Below are 23,244 nucleotides of genomic sequence, written 5' to 3' on the forward strand. Positions count from 1 at the left end.
CCTCTACCCATGGGATGCTGGGCTGGGAGTTTCCACCGAAAGCTCACAGGGCTTACATGAGCACCCCACCGGTCCCTCCTCTGCTCCCCAGAAGCTTTAAGATGCTGGGAAAAAGAGGAACGTCTTAGGAATGAGGTACTCTAGTTGGACTTTCCCCAGGATTGGTTTGCAGAGCTTACTACTGAATGATCTACTGCGTAGCCCAGGCCAGAGTGTCGTTGTGGCGTCCCAAGTGTGCATGTGCGTGTGTGTGTGCGCGCGCGCGCGCACTTGTCCATGCCTGGTGTGAGCGCAGAGGCACATGTTTCTGTGCACACACACGTGCGTGCACACCCCGCACGTTCAGAACGGCCACCAGCAACTCGGGACCCGGTGGGCTCTGTGGCCGCCCGGCCCCGCCTCTCCAAGGAGGGACCCCGGGGCCCTCGGCAGCGAGCGGGGAGGGCGGCTGCCAGCTGGGCCCGGCGGGGAGTTGTGTCTGGGGTGGTGTGTTGGAACTGGCAGCCTAGCATGTGAGTCACCAGCCAAATTAACTCAAGTTTCCTTTGGGGAAAAATGTAATAATCAGTTATTGCACTCCGTTCCATTTTAGCAAATTAACTCGTCCAGTTTTTTATTTCTATTTTTTTTTTAATGTGTCGGTTGGGTGGGTACAGAGGGGGTGGCAGAGGCCGGGGCCGGAGCCGAGCAGCTGCTCTGACAAGGCCCCCGGTGCTGCTGAGCGCAGACTTTGCGAGAAATGGGGTCCCGGCTCGAGGAGTGGGGCCCGGGGACTGCTGCTCCTGGAGGCTGACGTGGCATTGGCTCCTGCCGGGACCTGGGGGAGGAAATGCCTATTTGGGGAAGAACTTCGCTACCCCTGAGCATGTTTCCCAGACACGTTTTCTGGGACCATCAACTAAAGGAGCATAAGGGCCCCCCATCCTGGCCCAGGCCTTCCCAGCTTAGGTCCTGCTGTCTCCGCAGAGCTTCCGGACTGTCCCCAGCCCATAGACACTCCCCTTGCCCTTCCCACCTCCCATTGCCCAGTACCATGATATGCTGTCCTGGGTGCCAGATTGGCGTCCAGTGTGGGCACGGAAAAACATGCCGGCGTGCGTGGGATGTCGGGTGGGGTGGGCAGTCCGAGCAGGGCGTAAAGGTGACGTCTGCGCCCAGCCAGGTCCTTGGCCTGGGGTCTGGTCTGTGGGGAGGTGGCTGCAGGCAAGACCTAGGGTCGGCATCCGGCCAGAGGAGCTGTGGATCTTGCAGTACGACTCCCTCTGCCCGGAGCCTGCATGACAGAGAGTCACGGCTCAGAATGGGGAGCCCCCTGCCCCAGCCTTGACTGGGGATCGCATGGCGGTGCCCTGGGAGGCAGGGTCTACTTTCTGGCCATGAGGAAGGGGCTCTTGTGCAGGTCGGTGGTCTTGGAGAAAGCATCATGGCGGGGCCATCAGTACCAGAGAAAGCCAGGGATTCCCAGGGGATGCTCCCGGGTGCTTCCCGGTTCTGGGCAAGGTCAGGAGGACGGAGGACCTAGATTAGCAGGCTTGAGAGTCAGGGAGATTGACTTACTGCAGGGAACCGACTGAGGAGGGCCAGGAAACACTGGACATAAGAATCCCAAGGGTGAGGGGCACCGGAGTGGCTCAGTCATTAAGCATCTGCCTTCAGCTCAGGGCATGATCCTGGGGTCTTGGGATTGAGCTCTGCAGCAGGCTCCTTGCTCAGCAGGGGGTCTGCTCCTCCCTCTGCTGCTCCCCCTGCTTGCTCTCACTCTCTCTCAAATAAATAAATAAAATCTTAAAAATGAAAATCCCAAGGGTTCTTTGAGCTGTCTGCATGAAGCATTTCAGTGGTCCTCCCAATGAGCTTACGGTGTGGGTACAGCTTCTGCGCCCATTGTAAAGCTGAGCAAACCAAGGCTTTCAGGGCAGCAAGGCTGCCCCGAGGCCCTTCACAGGCCACCCGTGGTAGCCCATGGCTCTGCCCTGTCCCTCTGTGGCTTCCTGGGGGACTCCACCCCCTCATACAGCTGTGAGCCCTGGGGCTGGGCACGAGACTCAGAACTTTGGGACCCTTTTGTCCTGTGACACAGGCCAGGCAGCTGCAAAGTGGCCCATAGAGACCTAGATCTTCTCTGTCGGGGTGCTGGAGGCCAACAGCTGGGGTGTGGTGAGGGGCAGCCAGTGTGGGCGTTCACAGCCCCAGCAGACGGCCTCACAGCCCACACTGTCCCGAGGGGGCTCACGGCACTGCTGTTTGGGTGGCTTGGTGGGGCCCTGGGCTCCCTCTGTGCGCAGGAGGCACCCCAACTTCCTGAGCAGGCGGACTGGGGAAGGGGAAGGAGCGGGGATCTCTGCCGCAAACTGTGGTCCAGGCTCCGTTCAAGCAGTGTTGGGTGTGTCTGGAAAGTCTGGTCGCTGCTGTCACCACGGTGCGACAGTGGGGCAGGAACTGAGGTGCCCACCGTGAGGGCCAGTCTCGCCTTGTTTGTCACCAAGCCATTCGTGGGTGACATCCAATGGCCCAAGCAGTGCAGAATGACCTTGAGAGCACCTTGTCTGAGGGCTCCCTGGGGGTGTCTCAGACGTGTGTGGGGGGACACTTGTCAGCGTTCACAGTGCTGGGAGGGAGGACTGGCACTTGGCGGGTAGGGATGCCCGGGACTCTCTAACGTCTCGTGGGCCCCGCAGCCCCGCTCTGTGAACAACGGTTCCCACATCCCCCACAAGCTGCCGATGTCCCACCAGATGTTCCTGTGGGTGAAAAACTTGTTTAAAATGGACTGAACCCTCCCCCCGCAATAAAATAAAATAAAACAAGAAAAAAAACCCAAAATTAAAAAATTAAAAAAAAAATTTAAATGGTCTAAACCCAGAACCAGACTCTGTTTTACATATTAATAAACAGCATTTTTTTTTTTTTGCACAGTCTTAACAAAAATGGAATCTCCAAGGCGGGCAGCTCCAGCAGACAGTGAGGAGAGACTGTCTTTTGTTCTGTCTTGGGATCTTACCAAGAGCATCCACGGTTCCAGAAACGTCTTTCCCCAGACGCAGGGCTGCTCGAGGTATTTGAGGGGCTGGTGTCGCGGCCCGGCGCTAGGCTGAGTTTGGACATGTCACATTCATGGTGAGTAGATAAGCAGGGGTCGCCATCCCCAGTTCCAAACCTTCGCTTGGACCTCCAGGGAACACATGCCGAAACATTTAACGCCAAATGTGGTTCGATGTTATATCCCGTTCCTTTCATTTCTCTTTGATATCACAGGTAAAGACATCATTATATCAGTTTTCAAAATTATATCTGTGAATAGGTCGTATTGTCAGTTCACGTCATTTCTGGAGAGAGATGGAGGAGGCCCGCGAGCATCTGTTCTGGGGCAGAAATCCTGGCTCCTCCATTTCATGGATGGGGAAACTGAGTCCAGGAGGGCCCCGTGACTTGCTGGCTGCGGCCCCAGGAATGGGCCGGACAGAACTGGAATGTGGGTCTCCCCGCAGGTCCGGGGCTCTTCTTGTTTCCTCAAGAAAGAGGCCACCCTCCTGTGGCCACCTTCCTCCTTGGCCTGTTCTCTCATGACAAGCCCTGCTCCCTAATACGAAGGGGCAATGAAAGATGTCTTACCCGTCGACTTTTGTCATGTCATGGAAACTTCCTGAAAAGCCAGCGAGGCCCCGGGCTGTGCGGACCCAGCAGTCTGCCAGGGTCCGGGGCCTCCCCTGGATGTGCCCTCCGCTCACTCAGGCCACGCTCCCTCCGGGCCGGGCTGGAGCCCGGGGGAACCCGAGGACCTCCTGGGACCTCATCTGGCCAACGCTATTTTCTCCCTTTCCAGATTGCTTTTCCAATCACCAAGTGAATCTGAGTGAGACTCTCTCTGTTCTTCCGACGACTACCTTTCAACTCAAGTTATGGTTTTATAAATAATATATATGGCAAGTCGGTGCTGAGGAGAGGACGTTCATACGGCTCTGAAATATTTATGGCCTGGAGTGTCTGCTTACTTTTCTTCGGAGTCATTTTTTTTTAGCATGGCCTGCCAGAAAGCGCGACAGCCCAGGACATCTTCAGGTGGCGGGGGCGCGGATGGCCCTTCCAGCGGGGCTGCGGGGCCTATCTATCCTGGGGCCGACAGGGGAGGTGGCAGCTTGGCCCGGGAGCGCTCCGGAGCCCAGACCTCCTAAATTATCTCAGGGAAGGCTCCGCTCGGGTGACAAGAATCCGCGCCACTGCCTTCGAAACAGACGTTGCTTTCCAGCGTGCGGTTTGAATTATAACAGACACTACAACCGGCTTATTTGGATACGCTCTTGAGTCCTGGGGCCTCTGCTGGGCGGTGTGCCCTCTTGCCCTCATTTTACAGGCAGGGAAACTGAGGCTCATCCAGGTTAAGGGCTTTCTCAAGGTCAGTGCCATCCTCAAGAAGGAGCCTGGATTTTCACCCAGGCTGGCTGACTTCTTATCTCTTTCCCACTTATACCAAGCTACCGCCCGGGCTCATGGCTCAGCGGCAGCTCGGGGGCCAGTGGATGGGCTGCAGATCACTTTCCGCGACTGCGCACGTCTGTCTGCAATGGTTTGAAATGCTAGGGGTGGGCCTTGGATCTGGGAAGAGCAATATACTGAGCATCCAGGCTTGAATCCCAATCCTAAGGCAATGGATGCCTTCTTGCATGTGCTAAAGTGGGGCAGATGGTGCTGGAAAGACCCATAGCGTCATCTCGTCCGATTTCCCATGTTTCAGGTGGGAGATGAAGAGCCTGGCAGGGGTAGGGATCTGCCCAAGGCCACAGAGACCACTGGAGTCCATGGGTCACAACGGTGGCTCTTAGAGTCCGGTCATCTGGTCAACCTCGTCTCCCTCTCGCTACCCTTCGTCCACGGGGAACACGGACACTCAGAGTGGGGAGAAGCTTGATCAGCCTCACGCAGCAGATGAATGTAGAGCTGTGTACGTCCTGGTTCTGGCTGAAAATCCACAAGTGAGTTAAATAATTTTGAGACTGTGCTTGAGGGAAAAAAAAAATTCCAGGGCATTTCTCAACTAGTTGGACCACGGAGTGGGCTGTAGTTAATACATTGTAGATATTTAATCAGTGATCGGACCGAGTAGTGAGGCCAGGAAGATCTCACACTGTTTCTCTACCTGGAAGGACAATTTCCTGTAGGAAAAAACATACTCCCCCCCCCCCCCCCGCCCCGAGTTGGTGACTCTAGGCACCCTGAGGGCAGGGCGGGCGCTCTGTCCTAACTGGGGCAGGCAACAGAGCCCAGTTGTGAAATCAATCAAGGATAACATTTCCGAGAAAGTGCAGCTCAGCCCTGAACCATAGGGAACCGTTGGGCTTTTCTGCCTTTGGCCTGGTTCTTCCACGCTGCCCCGTCATCGGAAACCCCCCTATGGTAGCTAGTCTTCAAAGACGGCCCCCACAGCACGCCCCCATCCTGGTGTTCAAGCCCTCCTACAACCCTCTCCTCTGAATACAGGCTGGCCCTGTAATAGAATGTACTGGACATGAATGAGTGACTTCCAAGGCCACGTCAGAAGATCCTTCTCTGAAATGAGCCCCCACACCACCTAAGAAGCCTCCACTGAGAGTGTATGCAGATCCACAAGCCAGGGCCTGTGCTCTGGACAGCCTTCCCTCACCTGGAGTCAGGTTTATACCTCACCCCTGCCCTTGGTTTCCGGCCATCACCCAAAATGTGTGGCCAGGAGGCCCCAGAGTGTCCCTGGGGGGCCCGCGGTGGGAGGGAGCAGGGCTGTGCGAACAGCTAACTGGTCAGTACAAGATGAGCACAAAAATAGAGCAAGTCTAGACACTGGCATCAAACTTTGACATTGCCATGACAGCCAAGCTTTGATCCGTGCACTTATCTCTTTGAATGGGAACTAGACAGTACACAGTACACTTGCCAACTTGTGCGGTATGTCACCTTTGACCTGAGCAGCATTCCGGTCATGTGCAGAGGGACCACATACTATGATGGACATCTAGCTTGAGAAGTGGAGTTTGAGCAGGTACTATGCCTTCATGCCTCCCCTTTGGGAGGACACAACCCTGGGGGAAATACATGCCCTTGGTAAGTGCAGTGGGGGCTGGTTCTCAGGCCCCATGCTCACTCCCCTGATACCTCAGCTGGCTGTATTTGTGCAGTGGACAGAGTATACAACTGTCCATGGTAAATAAGAGTGAAAGCTTGCCCTCATACTGAAGGCTTGAGCATCCTGACCTGTTCTTATTTGAAGCCAGACCTTTGGAGGCTTGGAGCTTGTCTTACAAGAGAAACTTGACTTCCTGTCTCACAAGAAAAAGAGCTGAAAGATCCAAGGACTTTGCATATCTTTTTGTAAGACGAGCTGGTAACATGAGACTCTGGGATCAATGCCTTGATTTTCACTTAAATGCCTAAGAACTCAAGTAGCAAATTCACCTGGACCAAGGTTTTTTGAAATACCTGAGGAAGAGTCAGAAAACTCTGTGGACCCCAAGTACTAACACTTCCAGACCCAGGAGCTAGCTAGTTGCCCCTGGGGGCCGTTTGGGAGGAAATACCAGGTCTGGGGTGGGTCATTACAGTACCTGGTTATCCACAGTACAGCTCTGGAGTCTGGCTTTGGAGGTGTGGCTATGTCAGAATTAATTAAATCCCGGCACAGAGCTCAGGCCAGCCCACCTCCCCAGGGGATACCCTAATAGCCAGGGTCCAAGTCTTGGGCTGGAGGGAGCACTTCCTGGAGGGATCCCCTCATTGTCAGGCCTGGGAGCCCGCAGGAAGGACCTGCCCCTGGCTCCTGGAAGTCTTTTGATCCCTTGGTGAGGGTTACATTTTTACATGTGTATTTTATTAAATCAATTAGCGTAAAAAACACTCACCGGGACCATTTACGAAGCATCTGTCTATGATAGCTACATGTTTGGGGTTCTTTTTATTCCAAGCCATCACCACTCAGTAAAGAGGGCAGAAGACTGCCCCTTCTAACCCCAAACCGCACCCCTTCCCCAAAGCTGTCTACTTGCAGAGCCCTGGATCGGGTGACTAAGTTACCAAACGTGGCAAGAAAGACTCGAGATCATGGAGGAAATTAAGGTCACAGATCAGCTGATGTTAAGATAAGAATTACCTGACATTTTCCAGGTGGACCCAATGTCGTCACAGGGCCCTTTAAGGCAAGAAGAGGAGGTCGGAGGTACTGATTGGAAGATGCTACCAGCTGGCTTTGGAGATGGAGGAGGGTCACGGAGGGAGGCGGAAGTCACAGACGGAGGAAGAGGTAAGTGGACGTGGACCAGACTCTCCCCTACAGCCTCTGGAGGGGAAACACAGCCGTGCTGACTGACTCCTTGAGTTTAGTGCAGTGAGACCCGTGTCCGATCTCTTGATTCCCGAACTGTAAGATAATAGATATGTGTTGTTTGAAGCCACCACAATTGTAGTAATTTGTTACAGCAGCCATTAAACACTAATCCAGTGGGGCTCAGAGAGACTTGGTAACTTGCCCAAGAGGGCACAGTATTAAGGGTTTTCCCAGATCAGCCTCATTCCAGAGCCCCTGCTCGTCTCTGCTCCACACTGCCCCCTGCGGGCACCTGCGGGCACCTGCGGTGGCCTCAGTATGGGGGGGGGGGGCTCGATGAGACAGACACCAAGTGGGGAGGGACCAGGGACCCTGCTGGCCATTGATGGGCCTCCCCTTCTGGCCATAACTCTGAGCAAAACTCTCCTTGGGTCTTCGGATCCTTCGCGCATTGGCACCAAGCAAGGCAGGTGGATTTGCCGGGCCCCTGGCGGAGCCCTGGGCCGGGTGCATCCCCCCCCCACCCCCCACCCCCGGGGGAGGGGAGTAGGGAAGGGGAGGGCTGTCTCTTGGACAGAAGATGCCCCTTGGGAGTGGGTAAGATGCAGGTCTGAACCCCCACTGCGCCACTTGGGCAATGTACTTCTTGAATTTTACCTTCCTCGTGGAGGAAGAAGCGGGCGATCGCGTCCGCCTGACTTCGGGATCTTGGAACGGGATCTTGCCTGCTGCCCCACGTGTGCCGCGTTCGCCCTCGTGAATTTGTAACCACTGTCCAGTACTGCGTAACCTCATCCCGGCTGCCTACCAGCCCCGGGCAGAATGCGCCTTTCTGACTCCCACCGAATCTTTCTTACGGATTTGGCTACCTCCCGGGGCCGGTGGGGTCCAGGAGCCCAGGACAAGGGCTCTCTCCCCGCCCTAGTGTTCGCCGCTGGGACCTGCACGTGTTTGTCATTGTCACCTTCCCGGGGAGGAGGGGAGCCCTTCCCTGGCCATCATCCTGCCTCAACGTCCCCCCCCCCCCCGCCGCACCCCAGACACCTCGTGTCCTTTTCCCCGCCTAAGCACCTACCGCCCTCTAACCTATTACATATTTATTTTACTTCTGTATCTTTACATATCTATTGCATATTTATTACATTTATTTTCCTTCTGTATCTTGCCTATTTTGTGCCTCCCCCCATAGCATTTTCATTCCATGAGGATAGGGACTTGGTGAATCTTCTTCATCGAGGTGGCCCCGGCACCCAACACAGTGCCTGGCACAGAGGGGTACTCAAAGCACATTTGTTGAGTGAGTGAGTGATGGCGTGAATGGCTTCTCTGACCATGATTCTCCCTGTGAGGCATCACCGAGGCCCAGGGACTTCGGGGACTGATGTTCTCACAAAGCCTGCAGTGAGGGTGGGGGTGGGGAGTCTTTTAGGAGGCTGGCCCAGGCAGCTATGAGCCAAGCCCTAAAAATGAGCTTGACACAGCCAGCCTCAGAGGTGAAAAGGACACTGAAGGGGTCCTTGGCCTCTCGAGTTCAGCTGGGGGTACCTGCGGTTATTTTTAGCCGGAGTGGACTGTATTGTCCATTCCGAAGGAGCAGAGAACCAGACGCATGGGCTGGTTAAGGAGCTTGGGTGTGGGCAGTGGTGTGGGGGGGATCTGGGGTCTCTGGGGTGGACGGGGATGGGCAGTGAAGAGAGCAGGAGCCGGAATCCCAAAGGACAGGGCGGCTGTAGAAGGTCAGGTCCCCAGAAGGCAGGCTCTGGATGGAGACTTGGGTGCAGGACGATTGACGGGATGCTCCTGGGATTAGTACCTGGAAGGGAAGGACAGCAGTGGGGGCCAGAGGGAGAGCTGGCCTCATGGCCAGACCTCAGGGCGGGGGCTGGGCCTTCAGAGACCCACACTCAGCCCTCACGGGCACAGGGTTGCCTCAGGAAGGGATCTGGCCTGGGTGGTGGGGAGCTCTCGTGCTGGCTCTGCTGTCTGCCTGCTGTGTAGCCTTGGGAGCTCCTCCACCCACTCTGATCTCCAGCTTCCTCACTTGCACAGTGGGCGGCTCGGGCGCTGGGGAGCATCGGGGGAAATGTGGGTATAAAAGAGCGTGGCCCCCTGCAGACAAGAGCAGCGGGAGGCCTCCACCAGCCAGTGGTGTATGCAGAAGCCAGACCTCCTTCGTTCATCCAACCTGTGTTGCCGAGGGTTGCACCTCTGGGAATGGTGGAGAGCCTGCCTCCTTCCTTGGAGATGTCGCGGGGGTGCGGGGGGTGGCCCCCAGGCTGGGGGACGCTGGGCCCCTTCGCCCCACTGTGAAGCCCACTGCGGGGCTCGTGGCTGAGGGCAAGTGGGTAAATATAGAGCCATGGGCTTCATCAAGGCAAAGCCCGGGAAACCCAGCCCCAGGTTCCCCCAAAGCCCGCACAGCCAATCCAGCACTGGTAAAAACAGCAATTATGAGCCGTGTTATTAAAGGCTGTAGGATTTTAATTAACAATGGAATTACCGGGCCAGGGAAGGGATAATGATGGATTGCTGGAAGGCAGTTGGGGCTGGCTGCCGTTACAGACTCTCTCGGCCCCTGCTAGGCCCCGGGGAACTGGTGGGGCCTCCCCCCCGCCCGCCGCCCCCCACCCCTAAGCTTTCTGGTCCCTAATGAGGAGTATTTGCAGAGAGCTCAGAGCCGGGCTGGTCAAAGCGGGCAACGGTGAGCTCCTAGGGGATAGTGTCTGCCCCAGGGCTCCTAGGCCCAAGTGTGGGGGGATGATGGGCTCAGATGGGGTGTTTGCAGGCAGGGCCAGGATGGGGAGCCCCTCAGAATCCAGGGGCCACCAGCCACAAAGTCTATTAAGAAAGAAACTGTTCTCCCCACTTGAGTCTGCGACTAGCCCCCCACCATCTCCGGGGCCTCCTATGTAGCCTGTACCCAAGTCCTGTGCATATGAAAGTTAACGCAGACCTGAAGATTCTCAGCACATTCAAGTTTCAAAACCAGTGAATTTGAGCCCTTTGGTTTTCAAAACTTTTGGTTTGTTCGTTTCCTGCCTCAGCAACCCTTGTTTCAAAGGGAATCTTAGCAGGAAAGCACACGAACCCAATAGAGGGCTCTGTCAAGGCCAGGGCTGGGGGTGGGGGCGGGTCTGAACCCTCCCCTTTCCCAAACAGTCTCTAGGGCTGCTTCAGACAAATGTAATTTTTTTTTAAATTTAAATTTTAATTTATTTTTCAAAAGAGCGTGTGCGTGCACAAGTGGGGGCAGGAGCAGAGGGAGAAGCAGACCCTCCGCAGAGCAGGGAGCTGGATGTGGGGCTCTGTCGGGGGAGCCTGGGATCATGACCTGAGCCAAAGGCAGCCACTGGCTTGACTGAGCCGCCCAGGGCCCCAGAGACCAATGCAATTTCTTCTCGGTCTCCAGCACCTTCCCCCGGACATTCAGAGGGTGCTCTGAGGCCTTTGGGACTGGAATGGGCAAGGCGGGAGCTGAGTTCCTGAAGATTTGGATGCAGGAGGGACAGGCTGAAGAGAGTTTTGTGGTTGATTACCTTGGATAACCGGGGCGGGCTCTGGAGCCAGACCGCCTAGACCCAGTTCTGTGGTGGATTCATACCATGGGATGTTGGGCAAGTTATACTTGGCATGCCTCAGTCTCCTCAGCTGTGAAATGGGTGTGAGGCAGGACTCTGGGACTCTCTTCAAAAGGCAGGGCAACAACCCCCTACCCAATGTCACCGTATGGAATGTTCTGGAATTCCTGGGCAGCCCCAGGACATTTCCTATCCAGTCACTACCAAAGAGACCCGTTTTAAGGGGCTGGCCCAAGTGAATTCTTGCTCTGCACAGGAATTCCAATCCAATGTCAGATCCAGACCTCCAAAGATTGTGCAAAGGTTAAGACTTGGCCACAGAAACGAAGGGAGTCACCTGTCCACCCCAGTTACCCAGGAGGAGCTCAAAGAATAGGCTGTCCACCCCACACAACACCGAGGTGCCCAGGAAGAGCCTGTCTATGCTGCCCCCTCGGGAGCTGCTGAGGAGGGTACAGGGTCCCGGGGGACAAGCAGAGAACGTGCTTCTAGGCAGAGAGAGGCCAGTTGTCGCAAAAGCTGATGGGAAGACCAGATAATGCAGAGGGGGATGGCCCGTGAGATCTGGCGCGTGTCGTCTTGTCTCATCCCTCTGGAAGTGGGTTCAGAGGAGCAAGTGTCTTACTGGAGGTCACGTGGTGGGAGGTGTCAGAAGTAAGACTGAAATGCCAGTGGCTACCTCCAGCCGGGGGCTCCTCTCCGGGCCCCCCAGTAGCCTCTGGCCAAGAGGTCTGTGTGCTCTGTGAAATGAGCCTGGTACCCTGTACCATGTCCTGGATTGTCTCTTTAGCTCAGCTCTTGACCCTCCTGCCGCCAGGCATCCGCTCTGTGTTGGACTCATCATCAATGTTCAGTCGGAGTTTAAGAAATGACCAACGAGAGAAGTGGAACAGGGTCAGACAGTCCCCAGGATGTTGACTGGTGACACAAACTTCTGTTCTGTGGGAGTAACTGGAAATGGTGCATGGAACCACGCTGTCCCTGCCCTGTGGGCTCAGGACCGTTACAAGGATGCAAGAAGCAGCAGCCCCTTCCTTGTTTGCAGAGCACTTGTCCATGGTCCCATGTGGTTCTTTGAACTCGTATTATTCTATCTTCTAGATGAAGATCCTGAAACACAGAGACGGACACCGTTTTGTTCAAGCACAGTCACTCCCCGATAGGCACTTAAAGAACCAGGCAAATAATGATTGAGTCATTTTGTGGCAGAGAATAAAAGAAGATTCTGTCAGGCTTCTTATTTGTGGATGCCATATTTATGAATTCAGCTCGCTGAAATGGATCTGTAACCCATGCTCATGGTGCTGTCCCTGCCATCCATGGATATTTGCACCGTGGTGGAAAACTTTATTTGCCCAGCGCACCTGTTCCCTGCAAAGGTTGAGCAAGGCTGTGTTTGCTTGCTTGTTTCAGCTCTTGTCCTTAGATCCCGGGGGACTGGAGACCGCGGGGGGCCATGCAGGGTAGCACAAGCTCCAGCCCTGGGACTGATTGCTTGGGTTTGAGTCTCAAGTCTGCCACCTGCCAGCTGGGGAACCCCAGGCAAGCCACTTAACACTCTGGACTTAATTAATTTTTTTTTTAAAAAGGATGAAATTGTTTTATTTGGCGAGAGAGAAGGAGGAGAGCATCTTAAGCAGACTCTGCGCCGAGCCCGGAGATCCACGTGGGGCTCAGTCTCACGACCCTGAGATCACAGCCTGAGCCGAAAACAAGAGTCGGTCATGCAGCTGACTACACCACCCAGGCATCCCTCACTTCATCTTTTTAAAAATAAAAAAATAGAACCTTCTGGGCACCTGGGTGGCTCAGTCGGTTAAGTGTCTGCCTTTGGCTCCCTGCTCAGTGGGGAGTCTGCTTCTCCTTTCCCTTCTGCCCCCCCCACCCTGCTCATGCGCTCTCTCTCTCTCAAATAAATACACAAATAAATAAATAAATTTAAAAAATATTTTATTTATTTGACAGAGAAACAGCCAGTGAGGAAACACAAGCAGGGAGAGTCAGGGAGAGAGAAACAGGCTTCGTGTAGAGCCAGGAGCCTGATGCGGGGCTCGATGCCAGGACCCTGGGATCATGACTTCAGCTGAAGGCAGACACCTAATGACTGAGCCACCCAGGTGCCCCAAATAAACCCCCCCCCCCAAAAAAACCCAAAAAACAAAAAACCTTTCAAATTGATCACCAATCCCTAAAACGTAAATGAACTTAAACTCTCTAGTTACAAAACAAAGAGTGTCAAAGAACATTAAAATAGAATCCAACCATATGCTATTTATAAGGGATACAGAAAAAAAAAAAAAACATAAGGACACGGAAAGATTGAAAATCAAAGGATAGAATGATATGTTCTAGGAAAATGAAAAAAAGAAAAATGGGATAGCTGTATTAATGTCAGGGGGAAAAAAGGCTTCAATTCAGGCCAAAAGCATTACCAGAGATTAAGAGGGCAAAGAAGAAATAAAAAAGATTTACTTCAACAGGAAGATAGACAATTTGCTTCTTTTATAAATTAATCACTCAGGCCAAAACGTTTAAAGCAAGAATTGACAGATATAAAAGGAAATGCGAAAGTCCAATGTTAGAATGGGACTGATTACAATAACTTATAAATCAAGTGGATAAAAATAAGACAGTACTTAAAAGATTTAATAGTAAATCTCACAAACTTGATCAAGCAGATATACAGAGAACATTGTACTCAGCAACAGGAAAAAATTTGTTTTTTCCAAGAGCCAGAAACATTTATGAAAAATGATCACGTTCGTTCATAAAGCTAGCCTCCGCAACTTTCAAAGGATGTGTATCCGAAGACCATATTTTAGGACCACAGTGAAATTAATTTAGAAATCGATGGTAAATCAATAAAGACAGTCTACATTTGGAAATTTAAACAGAAAAACTTCTCAATCCCCAAGTCAATCGAAAAATATCCATATTCACTGGATATAATACCACTGAGAATAAAAACAAATTAAATACAGCTACACTCATCAATGCAAATGAACCTCCAAAAGATACTTAGCAAAAGAAGAAAGTCGCAGAGGAATGTATGCAGTTCGCATCCATGTATCTTAAGGTCACAGACAAGCAGAGGAAACAATGTGTCATTTAGGGATAGGAATGTGGGTGGCTTGAAGGAAAAGCAAGGGAGTAATTAACCTGAAATTCAGAACAATGTATTTCACAATAAGCATCATTTTACAAAGAGCCTCGGTTGGGGAACCTCTCCTTCATCCGGCCAGAAGGGTGACCCAGCTCTCGGCCATAAAGAGCTGCTTTCTGAAAAGATGCCATCAAGACAGGCACAAAACTTGGCTTAGTTCATTAGTGGGAAAAAATTTTTGTTTTGGTCCTGTTGAATTTGGACTTTTTTTTTTTTGCAGATGGTATTCATTTCAGGAGACAGTCTGAGCATCATCACTGTCTCTCATTCGCTGAAACACATTCCTTGCAAATAAAGGCATGTTTCCATCTTGAGCTGCTGTGGTCCCATCTCCTCTCTTACTTTGGGCCCCGTTTCGCTCTTCCCTCCCTCCCCTTGCTCTTCTTCTGCTTGTCCTTCTCGTAGAGTTTCGGCACTGGGAGAGATGCTCATCCCATGCAGGAGTCCTGGGTGAAGATGTGGTCTCTGCTTGCTTACATACCTCTCTTGACGGGGAACTCACTCCTCCAAGTGGACTTATCTGAACCCAAGTCCGACCGCCTTTGGCATCCACCCACTGCCGATGGCTCAGCCACAGGGGGGTCCCCGACCACAGACAGTCTACCTCTCTTCTTTGGATATGCTGTTTGCCACCGGCAGCCCTGTTCTCCCTCCTCCCATGCCAAGTCTTCTCCTTCTGGGGAGATGTATTTAGTTTCTCCATTCATTCCCTCCATCACTGCTGACCTGTCTGAACAGCAAACTCGCTCCCACCTAAGCACATCCCAGAGTGGGGCATTATGAGGCCAGGGGAGTGTTGCTTATGTCAGAATTGGGGTGACGTGAGATGAGATAGACCAGTAGATAGGCAGGGCAATGAGCTGGGGCAGTGGACCAAGTTCAGAGCCCCGTCTCCCCAGCCTGCAGCAGCAGCTGCTCTGAGGACCCCTGGAGGCCCAGTTTATCTACCCCCTTCACCCAGCAGGCAGTGAAGACATCAGCTCCCCTCCCTGCCCCCCCCTCAGGCTTTCTCTCGAGCCACCAGGCTGACCGCCTGCATGCCTGTGAGTCACCTGTGCTACACCCGGCCAGCGCTTCCTGTCTGCACCCCTCAGCCACTTCCCCCCACTGTCGCAACCTAAGTCTTATCAGCACCTAGAACTTGACCTGTAAAATTAAAAATATATATATTTATGTACATATATATAAAAATCATATTAATGAATGCATATGGGTTAAAGAAAAACATCACAGAGAAACGCTTAGAAAAGGAAAAGCAGGGGAGCCCTGGCCCTCCCCCACCCCCACCCAGGCGCCCCCCCACCCCCCATTACTGCTGACTACTTTGTAGTCAACTACTTTGTCCTTCCTTCCACCTGGAGATTACCTTCCCATCTCTGAGTACAAGCTCGTAACCACTTGTATTATCAGCAGGGTGAGTTGTAGGCACTAGAAACAAATCCTGGGTAATTTAAGTAGAAAGAGCACTTATTAGAAACATATTGGGAGATCCATCAAATCAATAGGAGGCTGGAGCTCCCTGGGCCCTGCTCTGTGCTCCCTGCCACTTCTAGAAGCTGAGGGCGGTTCCCCTCCACCACCCCACAACTGGCATCCCAGAACAGAACCTGCCACGCATCTGCTTGTCCATCCCATGGCTTTTGAACCACAGTTCGACCGAGCACATCCAACTGGCTGAGCCCAGCCGGGGCCGAACCTGACCCTGACCGTGAGGGAGGCTGGGAAAGGGGATTTGGCCTTTCCCCGTTTCTTGGGGGGGGGGGGAGGAGGATTCCCCAAACACGGGAGAGGAGCCCAGATGCCCAGCGGCCAGTAAGGATGGCAGGGGTCTCCCATGCTGGGATTTCTTGCTTTATCAATTGTAGCTATCAGATGACTCCTTGTTCCCAGATCTGAGACCTTATGTCTGTCCCCCCTCAGCCCCCCCTCCTCCTAGTTATTTAAGGCTGTGGACCCCTCCCCTATTTGTGCCCGTTCCCTTCCCCCCTCTCCCCTCCCTACCGCCCCCCGTGTGTCCGTTTCCACTTTCTGCCCTCGTGGTTGAAAATATTTGCACTCTTCAACCTGAATGAAGTCTTCTCTGCTTTGTCTCGAGGCTAGTTATGAAGGCCAGGACTAAAGCACGTCCGCTGTTGTGATTATGTACACTCCTCTGCAGACCGGGACACTGTCCTTCTAGAACTTACCTTCATTGTCCCCTAGGGCTGGAACCACTGTTGCCCTACAATCCATTTCTTCCTCTTTCTTGGTTTGCTTTTTTCCCTCTTGGTGGGAGGCGTGGGCGGGCAGGAAGAGTGGAGAAGTGACAAGCTAGCTGAGACTTCGCATGCCCAGTAAAAAAAAAAAACAAAAAACGATCTGGTCCTCTGGTTTGATTGCTGGTTTGCCTGGGTCTAGAATTTTAGGGTAAAAATCATTTCCTTGCTGCATTATGGTCTTAGGGTAGACGGTGCTGTGAACAGGAGTTCCATGGCTGGTTCATAGTTTTTCTGCATGAGATTCGTTTCCGCCTCTGCCCATCAGAAATGTTAAGGACCCTCTGTTGACCACGGGTTGTCCCTACCGAGGTGTCACTGTGATGTGTCTCCTTGTCTTCAGTTTGGAATCATTCACTGTCCTGGTCGCTCAGCCCCATCCGAGCTAAAGCCTTGTGGCCTTTCTGTTCTGGAAACCTCTCCTGGGGGGGGGGGGGGTCTTTGATAATTCATTCCCTCCCTATTCTATGTTCTCCTTCTGGAATTCCCAGTATTAAACCATGGACTTTCCCTCCATCTCATCTTTCCTTTCCTCATTTCTCTCTCGTTCTCCCCTACTTTCTCCCGCGACTTTCATCAGTAACTTTCATTATATTTTTGAAATTCTAGCAAACACATTGTAAGTTTCCTACAGTTCTTTTTTGTTTTCTTATTGAACTCCCCTGGGGCTGTTAATCGGAGTTTTTGTGAAGACGACCCTCTAACCCCTGAATTAGGTCTGTCTCCTCGGAGACCTTTCATTTCAGGGTACATTTCGTATAACACCTGTAAAGTTGAAAGCCAGAAATAATGGGTTTTTCAAACCCTGAAAAGCCCCACGTTCCCGGATTCTCCCAACACCTCCTTCGTGGGTTCATGGTGGCTCCGCTATCTTCCGCTGGACGCCCCCAAGGTCAGCCTGGGTGTTGACCTTCAGCCCACAGAAAGAGAAAGAGCCTAGTGGATGGCACAGGGGTGATTTGAAGTGTGCGCATGACCGCCTGTCACGTGGGTTGGCCAGAGGACAGCACCTAATGGCAAGGAACACTGGGAAACTTAGTCGTGCGCCCCGGGAGACAAGGGAGTGGCTTTGGTGAACACCTTCTCTGTGATATCTACTGTCACCAAGCACTGGCCTCTCCTGCCTTTGGCCACACCCCTCCAGCTCCCTCCCCGCATTGCAGGGAAAGGGAAGGAGGGGCGGGGTGTCTGCCTTCAGCCCAGGGCATCTACAGCAGTGCCAATGACTCTCACGCTGAGAGCGCATCCATCCTGTGCCCCTGTCCCCTGTCCCCCCACCGCCCCAGGCTCCATAAACACGGGTGGCTGATTCCCCAGTACTTCTGATTCAGCAGATCAGGGCCGTGCCCAAGAACGTGCAATTTCTAACAAGTCCCAAGTGCTGATGCCTCTGGTCCACAGAGCGGAGAGGATCTCCCACCTCCCACTTCCCACAGTTTCAGGTCCATGGCTGTTTCAGAAGGCGCCAAGGTGCCAGGATGGGTCCCCCGTGGCCTCCCCGCCATGCTTCTGTTCAGGCTGCTTCTCCCACCAGGAACGCTTCTCCCAGCCCCTCTGTCTCTTCCCTTCCTATCTGCCCTTCAAACCCCCAGTGCTGAGCTGCCTCCTCCAGGAAGCCTGCCAAGACCACCCCACCCTTTGTGATCTTTCCTGCCCCATCTTCTCACCCAGCCTCAGGTTCCTTTTGAACGCTTTGCCATCGGCTCATTTCTTCTCTTCAGAAGCCCCCGAGGGGCGTGGAAACATCTTGCCTACTCAAAACCCTGCACACCTATGTCCGCCACAGCACTTTCCACAGTAGTCAAAAGGGCGAAATAACCCAAATGTCTGTCTGTGTCTGAAGGGGCAAACAAAATACGGCAGGTGTGGACAACGGGATATTAGTCAGCCATAGAAAGGAGGGACAGACTGACACATGCTGCGTGGAGGGACCTCCAGACGCCGTGCCGGTGGAGAGCAGCCCGGAGCGTAGGATCCCATATACGGAGTGCTTGGAATAAGCACATCCTCAGAGACAGCCAGTTCACGGCTGCCGGGGGCCGTGGGAAGGCAGATTGGGGGTGCCTACTGCAAAGTCCACGGTTTCCTTTTGGGGACATGGACATGTCCTCCAGTTGAACGTGGTGACGGCTGCACGACTCTGTGAACGTCCGTAAAGCCCTTGAGTTGTACGCTGGGAGTGGGTGGGTTGTGTGGTATGTGAATTAAATCTCAAAAAAGCTGTTGCCAGAAAAGAAAAAAAAAAAAAAAGCATTGGACGCGGGTGGCAGGGGCCGTGCCTACCTCTTGTGCAAGTGGTAGCTCAGAGGAGGAGCTCGTGAGCTTTGGACTGGGGTCAGCAGCTTGCTGTGTGTGCTGGGGTGAGCCTGTGCCCTCTCTGAGCCCCCAGGAGTGCTGAGCAGTAATGCAGGAGACGAGCCAGGAATCCCCATGCAGCCAGTGGGGTTCTGCGTGAGGTCTGGAGCCCGGACCCTGGCTGGACAGGGGTGGTAGTGGGACATCCCCCCAACCTTCCTGCTCTGGAGGAGGAGGCACCCCCACCACGCTCTGTCTTGAAACGTCCCAGAACGTGAGGGTTTTGAGACTGCAGGGAACGGCAGCAAGTTACCAGCTAAAAGCCCTGGGTTGTTGGAGGTGAGCCGCGCACTCGGCTCTAACTGGTATCCACAGTAATTTTGCCAGAATCTTTTTTTAGATGATGTTTCCTTAACAACCTACAGAGAACTTCACTCTTCTCCCCTCCTAATCCCCTGCTTTGCACAAACATGAAATTAATCTTCTAAATACCCAAGCTGGTTCCAAAAAGAAGTGAGCAGGGAGAAGGGTGAGCGAGGGCTGGGGGGGAGCCCCACTGCCCGTGCTCGGAGGCCTTCTCTTCTTGTTGACTCATAGTCCCGGGAGGGACCCGCCCAGACGCCAGACCCCCCCAAGCATCCGTCCAGCCCGGTTCACCCTTCTCTGGCCATCGGGAGCTCCTCACCTCCCACAGCAGCTTGTGCTCTGGGAAGGAGCTCTGCCTCCAGCAGGAAGCTGGCTTCTATGCATTTCAGCACCCCTGCCTTGGCCTCCCCCTGCCCTCTGGGGCGGAGCCCCCTCCTCCAGGTAGCAGCAGCAGCTTCCTGCCGGGGTCAGGGGTGCGGCTCCCACCAATGCCTTTGCCAAGTGCATCTGAGCCGTGCACAGACACAAACCACCCCCATGACCTTGGACCCACCCCTCCACCGCCCCCTTACTGTCCCACCCCTCCCCGCTACGCCCTGGGTGTCCTGTCTCAGCAAGTGGCCCTATCTCCCCTCCCTGGTGGTTTGTGCTGGGCCAAGTGGCCTGGCAGGAAACTTGCTTCCTAGAACCCCCTCCCCTCGATGCGTCTAAGTTAACGGTAGCCGAAAAGAGAATCTGTGCTGGGGTTGGCGGGGGCCACACCACGGCTGGAGACGGGAGGCACAGACGCGGAAGTGCCAGCAGGTGCCACTCTGTCCTCTTGCTCTCTCTGTGTGTGTTCGCTTCCGGATCCATGGCCGGCTCTCCCCAGACTGCTGGCCCCGCTGACTCACGGGGACCTAGTGCTTCCACCAGAGGCTTGATGAGATCACCCAGCAGGGAGGTGACGAAGACCCGGCAGCCTTCCCCTAGACTCCTGTCCATGTCCGCTCCCGGCCGGGCTCCCACTCCAACAGCCCCACTTGCCTGACTTCTCGATTTCTCTGCGTGTTCCCACCTGTACCTCTGCCTCAAGAGGGCTGGCTGGGGACGTTCCCTCCAGTCCCCATAAAACTCCTCTCTTTGGACCTTTACTTCCGAGCCCTCCCCAGGGGTGTTAAGGCCAGTAATGCCTGTGCTATAAAGCTCACGGTCGTTCCGCTTCCCGGATTGAGCCCAAACGGTAGACACCCTGTTACCCACATCAGAGCAAGTGGGGGCATCCCCATGCCTTTCTGCCTCCCTTTCTCCTCTGCTCAGCCACAGGCCGCAACCTGTTGGCCCTAGCTCATGACTGACCCTCAGTCAATGCCCTTCCTACTAAGGCTCACCCCATCCGGGCCTCTCTCACCGCTTCTCTGCACGATTTGATCTGAGACTTCTGGTTTTCTACTTCTGGTCTAGCTCTTGCGGCTGGACCCAGTGATGGCTTCCCATCTGGGGCTCTCAGCCATGCACAGGGACCAAGACCCTTCTCTGGGGCGGGGTCCGGCACTCACCACCTTCACAGACAAGTCCCTGCCGTTTCCTTGTCCTGGGTCCTACGCCAATCACACTAGATCTTTCCCTGCCAACCAGGGATCTTTCTAGAAAAAATGTCCAACCAGGGATCTTTCTAGAAAAAATGAGAAGCAAAGGCAGTGAGTATCCTGCCGACAGGACATCTGAATCCCCCTCACCACTCCCCCACCCCCAGCCTCCCATCTCTGGAAAACTTCTACTCATCCCTCAAAACCTTAGCTTCAATGCCCCCTCTGCTCACGTGTTCCCTTGGCAGCACCCTCCCTGGCAGGAGGGGCCAGCCTGGAGTTCACCCAGTGTGTCCTCATCTTCTTCCCCACCGACAGCAGCCCCAAGATGCCCAGAGCACAGGGTTAGGCGTGTGAAGGTGGTGACCAGGGTGCACTGGCACAGGGAGTGGGGCTTTAGGCACCAGGAGCTCAGGCTTTTCTGGGTCTGAACTTATCTCTCTGTCTTTCCTCACTTGGAGCCGGGCAGGTGTCCTTTCTTCTCCGGGTCTGCTTCCTCATCTACAAAATGGTAATAACAAAACATAGCTAGGGGTGTGCCGAGTGACCCATGTGTGCTCAGGGAAGTGGGGGTTTGGGCCACCGGCTTATGGACATGAGCCCTCCATGCCTCAGTTTCTCCAGCCGGAATGCCCCTGCCCTCTTTCTCCCAGACAGCTACAGGGAAGGGGATGGATGAAAGGGACTCTCACAGGTGACCTGCCGTGTTGACAGAAGGGGATGGATGAAAGGGACTCTCACAGGTGACCTGCCGTGTTGACATGGACCCACGGGGCACACTTGGCCCAGAGCAGGGAAAGAGTGAGGCGGACTCTAGGATTCTAGTTGTAGGGCGGCGGTGTGTGTCCTGGACCCCAGAGAGTTTCTGGGTGTGGGTCCAGCCTGTGGTGACTGGTTCTGCCAAAGCTGTTTCTTGGGACAGGAAGCTAGAGCTAGAAGAGGTGTGCATAGAGACACCGATGGGAGCTGTCACTATTCCCACATGCGTGGGCCCCTGGGGAGCAGGGGGACACCCAGCCGGAGATGCTGGGGAAGGACTCTCTATTTTGCAGTCCTGGCTGCCATGCATCACCTTCTCCAGTGACCTGGGGCCTGTCCCCTCCCTCTGTGCCTCGAGTCGCCATTTCAGCTAGCTGCGAGGGGCTGAGGAGACACTGGCCACCGAGGAGCCCCTCTCTGATGAAGCCACGGCAGAAGCAGCCTCTGGCCCGTCTGACGTTTGACTTGGCCTGTCATGTGGGCTCTTATCAGAATAAACAGGTTTTGTTGTGCATTTCACAATCTCAGCATCTTTAATTTATCGCACAACAAATTGGAGAGGATTTAGCATGTATTTAATTAATTTGACGAAAGTAGTTCAGCAACTGTAAACAAGGCTGTGGGAACACGCGTGCCGGGAAGCAGGGCCTGGCGACTCCCAGGCTCAGAGCTGGCGTTGGCTTGAGGCTGCAGATAGGTAGGTCCCTGCGGGGCAGGGACAGGGGGTGCTGGAGCGAGGTTGGGCCTGGAGTCGTGGGGTGGCGGGAGAGCTGGGTGGAGGCAGGAGGCCTGGGTTCCTCAGACCCACAAAGGGATGGGAAACCCAGCCCTGTCTCCCACTCAGGGGTTCTCATTAGGATGTCCACGCACAACCAGCCGAATGCTATTTTGCGGCAGGAAAGGTGCTGGTGTTACCTGAGCTCAGTCTGTCCCTGACCTGCTTCCTTCAGCATGAGTCACTGGCATTACCTTTCTCAAGAAGCATTTTGTACCAGTTAGGGACCGTGTTTGCAGTAAGAGAGTAACAGAACCTGTCCTCCAAATGCGGCTTATACAAGGGGTTTCGTGTGTGACGAACAGGACGTTTGTGGCTGGTGCTGGAACGCCATGATGTTCTTAAGGTAGCAGTTTCCCTCTGTCCTTTTCACCATCCTTCATAAGAGTGTCCCCTTCTGGCCTCGAGATAGCTGCTACAGCTCCAGCCATCGTGACTATATCCTCGGGGGCACAAAGAGGGAAGGGGGAAGTGCGTCTGAGCCTGTGCCTCCCCCCATAGGCGCGTTCCTAGAAACAGCACTCAATGCCTTTCACCTGTCTTGGGCAAGAATTTGGTCACATGATTCTCTCGATCTTCAAGAGAGACAGAAACATGGCATCTTGGCTAGGCATGGAGTCAGGGCTCTGCAGGAGAGAAGGAGAGCAGAATGGGCATGGGGTAGCCCACCGGCAGGTCATGGCCTACCCTCCCTAAGCCGAGGTTGTTGCAAAGCCCCCGGCCTGGCCTCTCTCACAGCGGCTGGGAGGCTTGGGTGCCCATTGGAGTGGGGCTACCTGAGCCTAGAGGGGTGTGGGATTCTTCGAGTCCCCAGCTCTGAGGGCAAACACTGGTCCCCAGAGGAGTGGCAGGTGACTGTGGGGGGTGCTGATGATGCTGTCTATTGCCTGCTTGTGGTCCCAGTCAGATAGGCAAAGTGGGCAGGGCCTGCTGGTGTACCCGCAGGATGAGACTGCCTGGCCGGGAAGCCCAACCCTGCCACTTCCCAGTGGGGTCCCTTCGGTGTTCCCAAGACTCAGGTCCTGTCGGGGAACAGGAGGAGGAAGAGGGTTCCAGCAAAGGGAGGGGAGAGAGCATCTCCGAAGTGTTTAGGAGACTTCGGGGGGGGGGGCGCTCCCCAAAGTGTGCTCACCTCTAGCTGTAGCAGTGACCTCCCTGTGCCCACCCTGTGGACCTTGGCCATCAACACCCCTAAGC

At 54.2% G+C, this 23,244-nt stretch overlaps 1 protein-coding gene across 4 annotated transcripts in view; it reads left to right on the forward strand.

Moving 5' to 3' along the window:
- Window positions 1-23,244, forward strand: part of MYL10 (myosin light chain 10) — an 81,448-nt gene that overhangs the window by 34,768 nt on the left and 23,436 nt on the right. For 3 of the 4 annotated variants that reach the window (XM_045075019.1, XM_045075018.1, XM_045075017.1), the window contains 2 exons: window positions 2,917-4,970; window positions 7,129-7,264. The gene's annotated coding sequence lies outside the window, so the exon portion shown is untranslated. Of the gene's footprint in view, window positions 1-2,916; window positions 4,971-5,308; window positions 7,265-23,244 lie in introns of those variants that run through there. The other variant, XM_045075020.1, reaches the window with a different exon arrangement.

Source organism: Mustela putorius, unplaced genomic scaffold (genome assembly GCF_011764305.1).
Source record: "Mustela putorius furo isolate JIRA1106 unplaced genomic scaffold, ASM1176430v1.1 tig00000139_pilon_pilon_pilon, whole genome shotgun sequence".
In the NCBI taxonomy this organism is placed as follows: domain Eukaryota; kingdom Metazoa; phylum Chordata; class Mammalia; order Carnivora; family Mustelidae; genus Mustela; species Mustela putorius.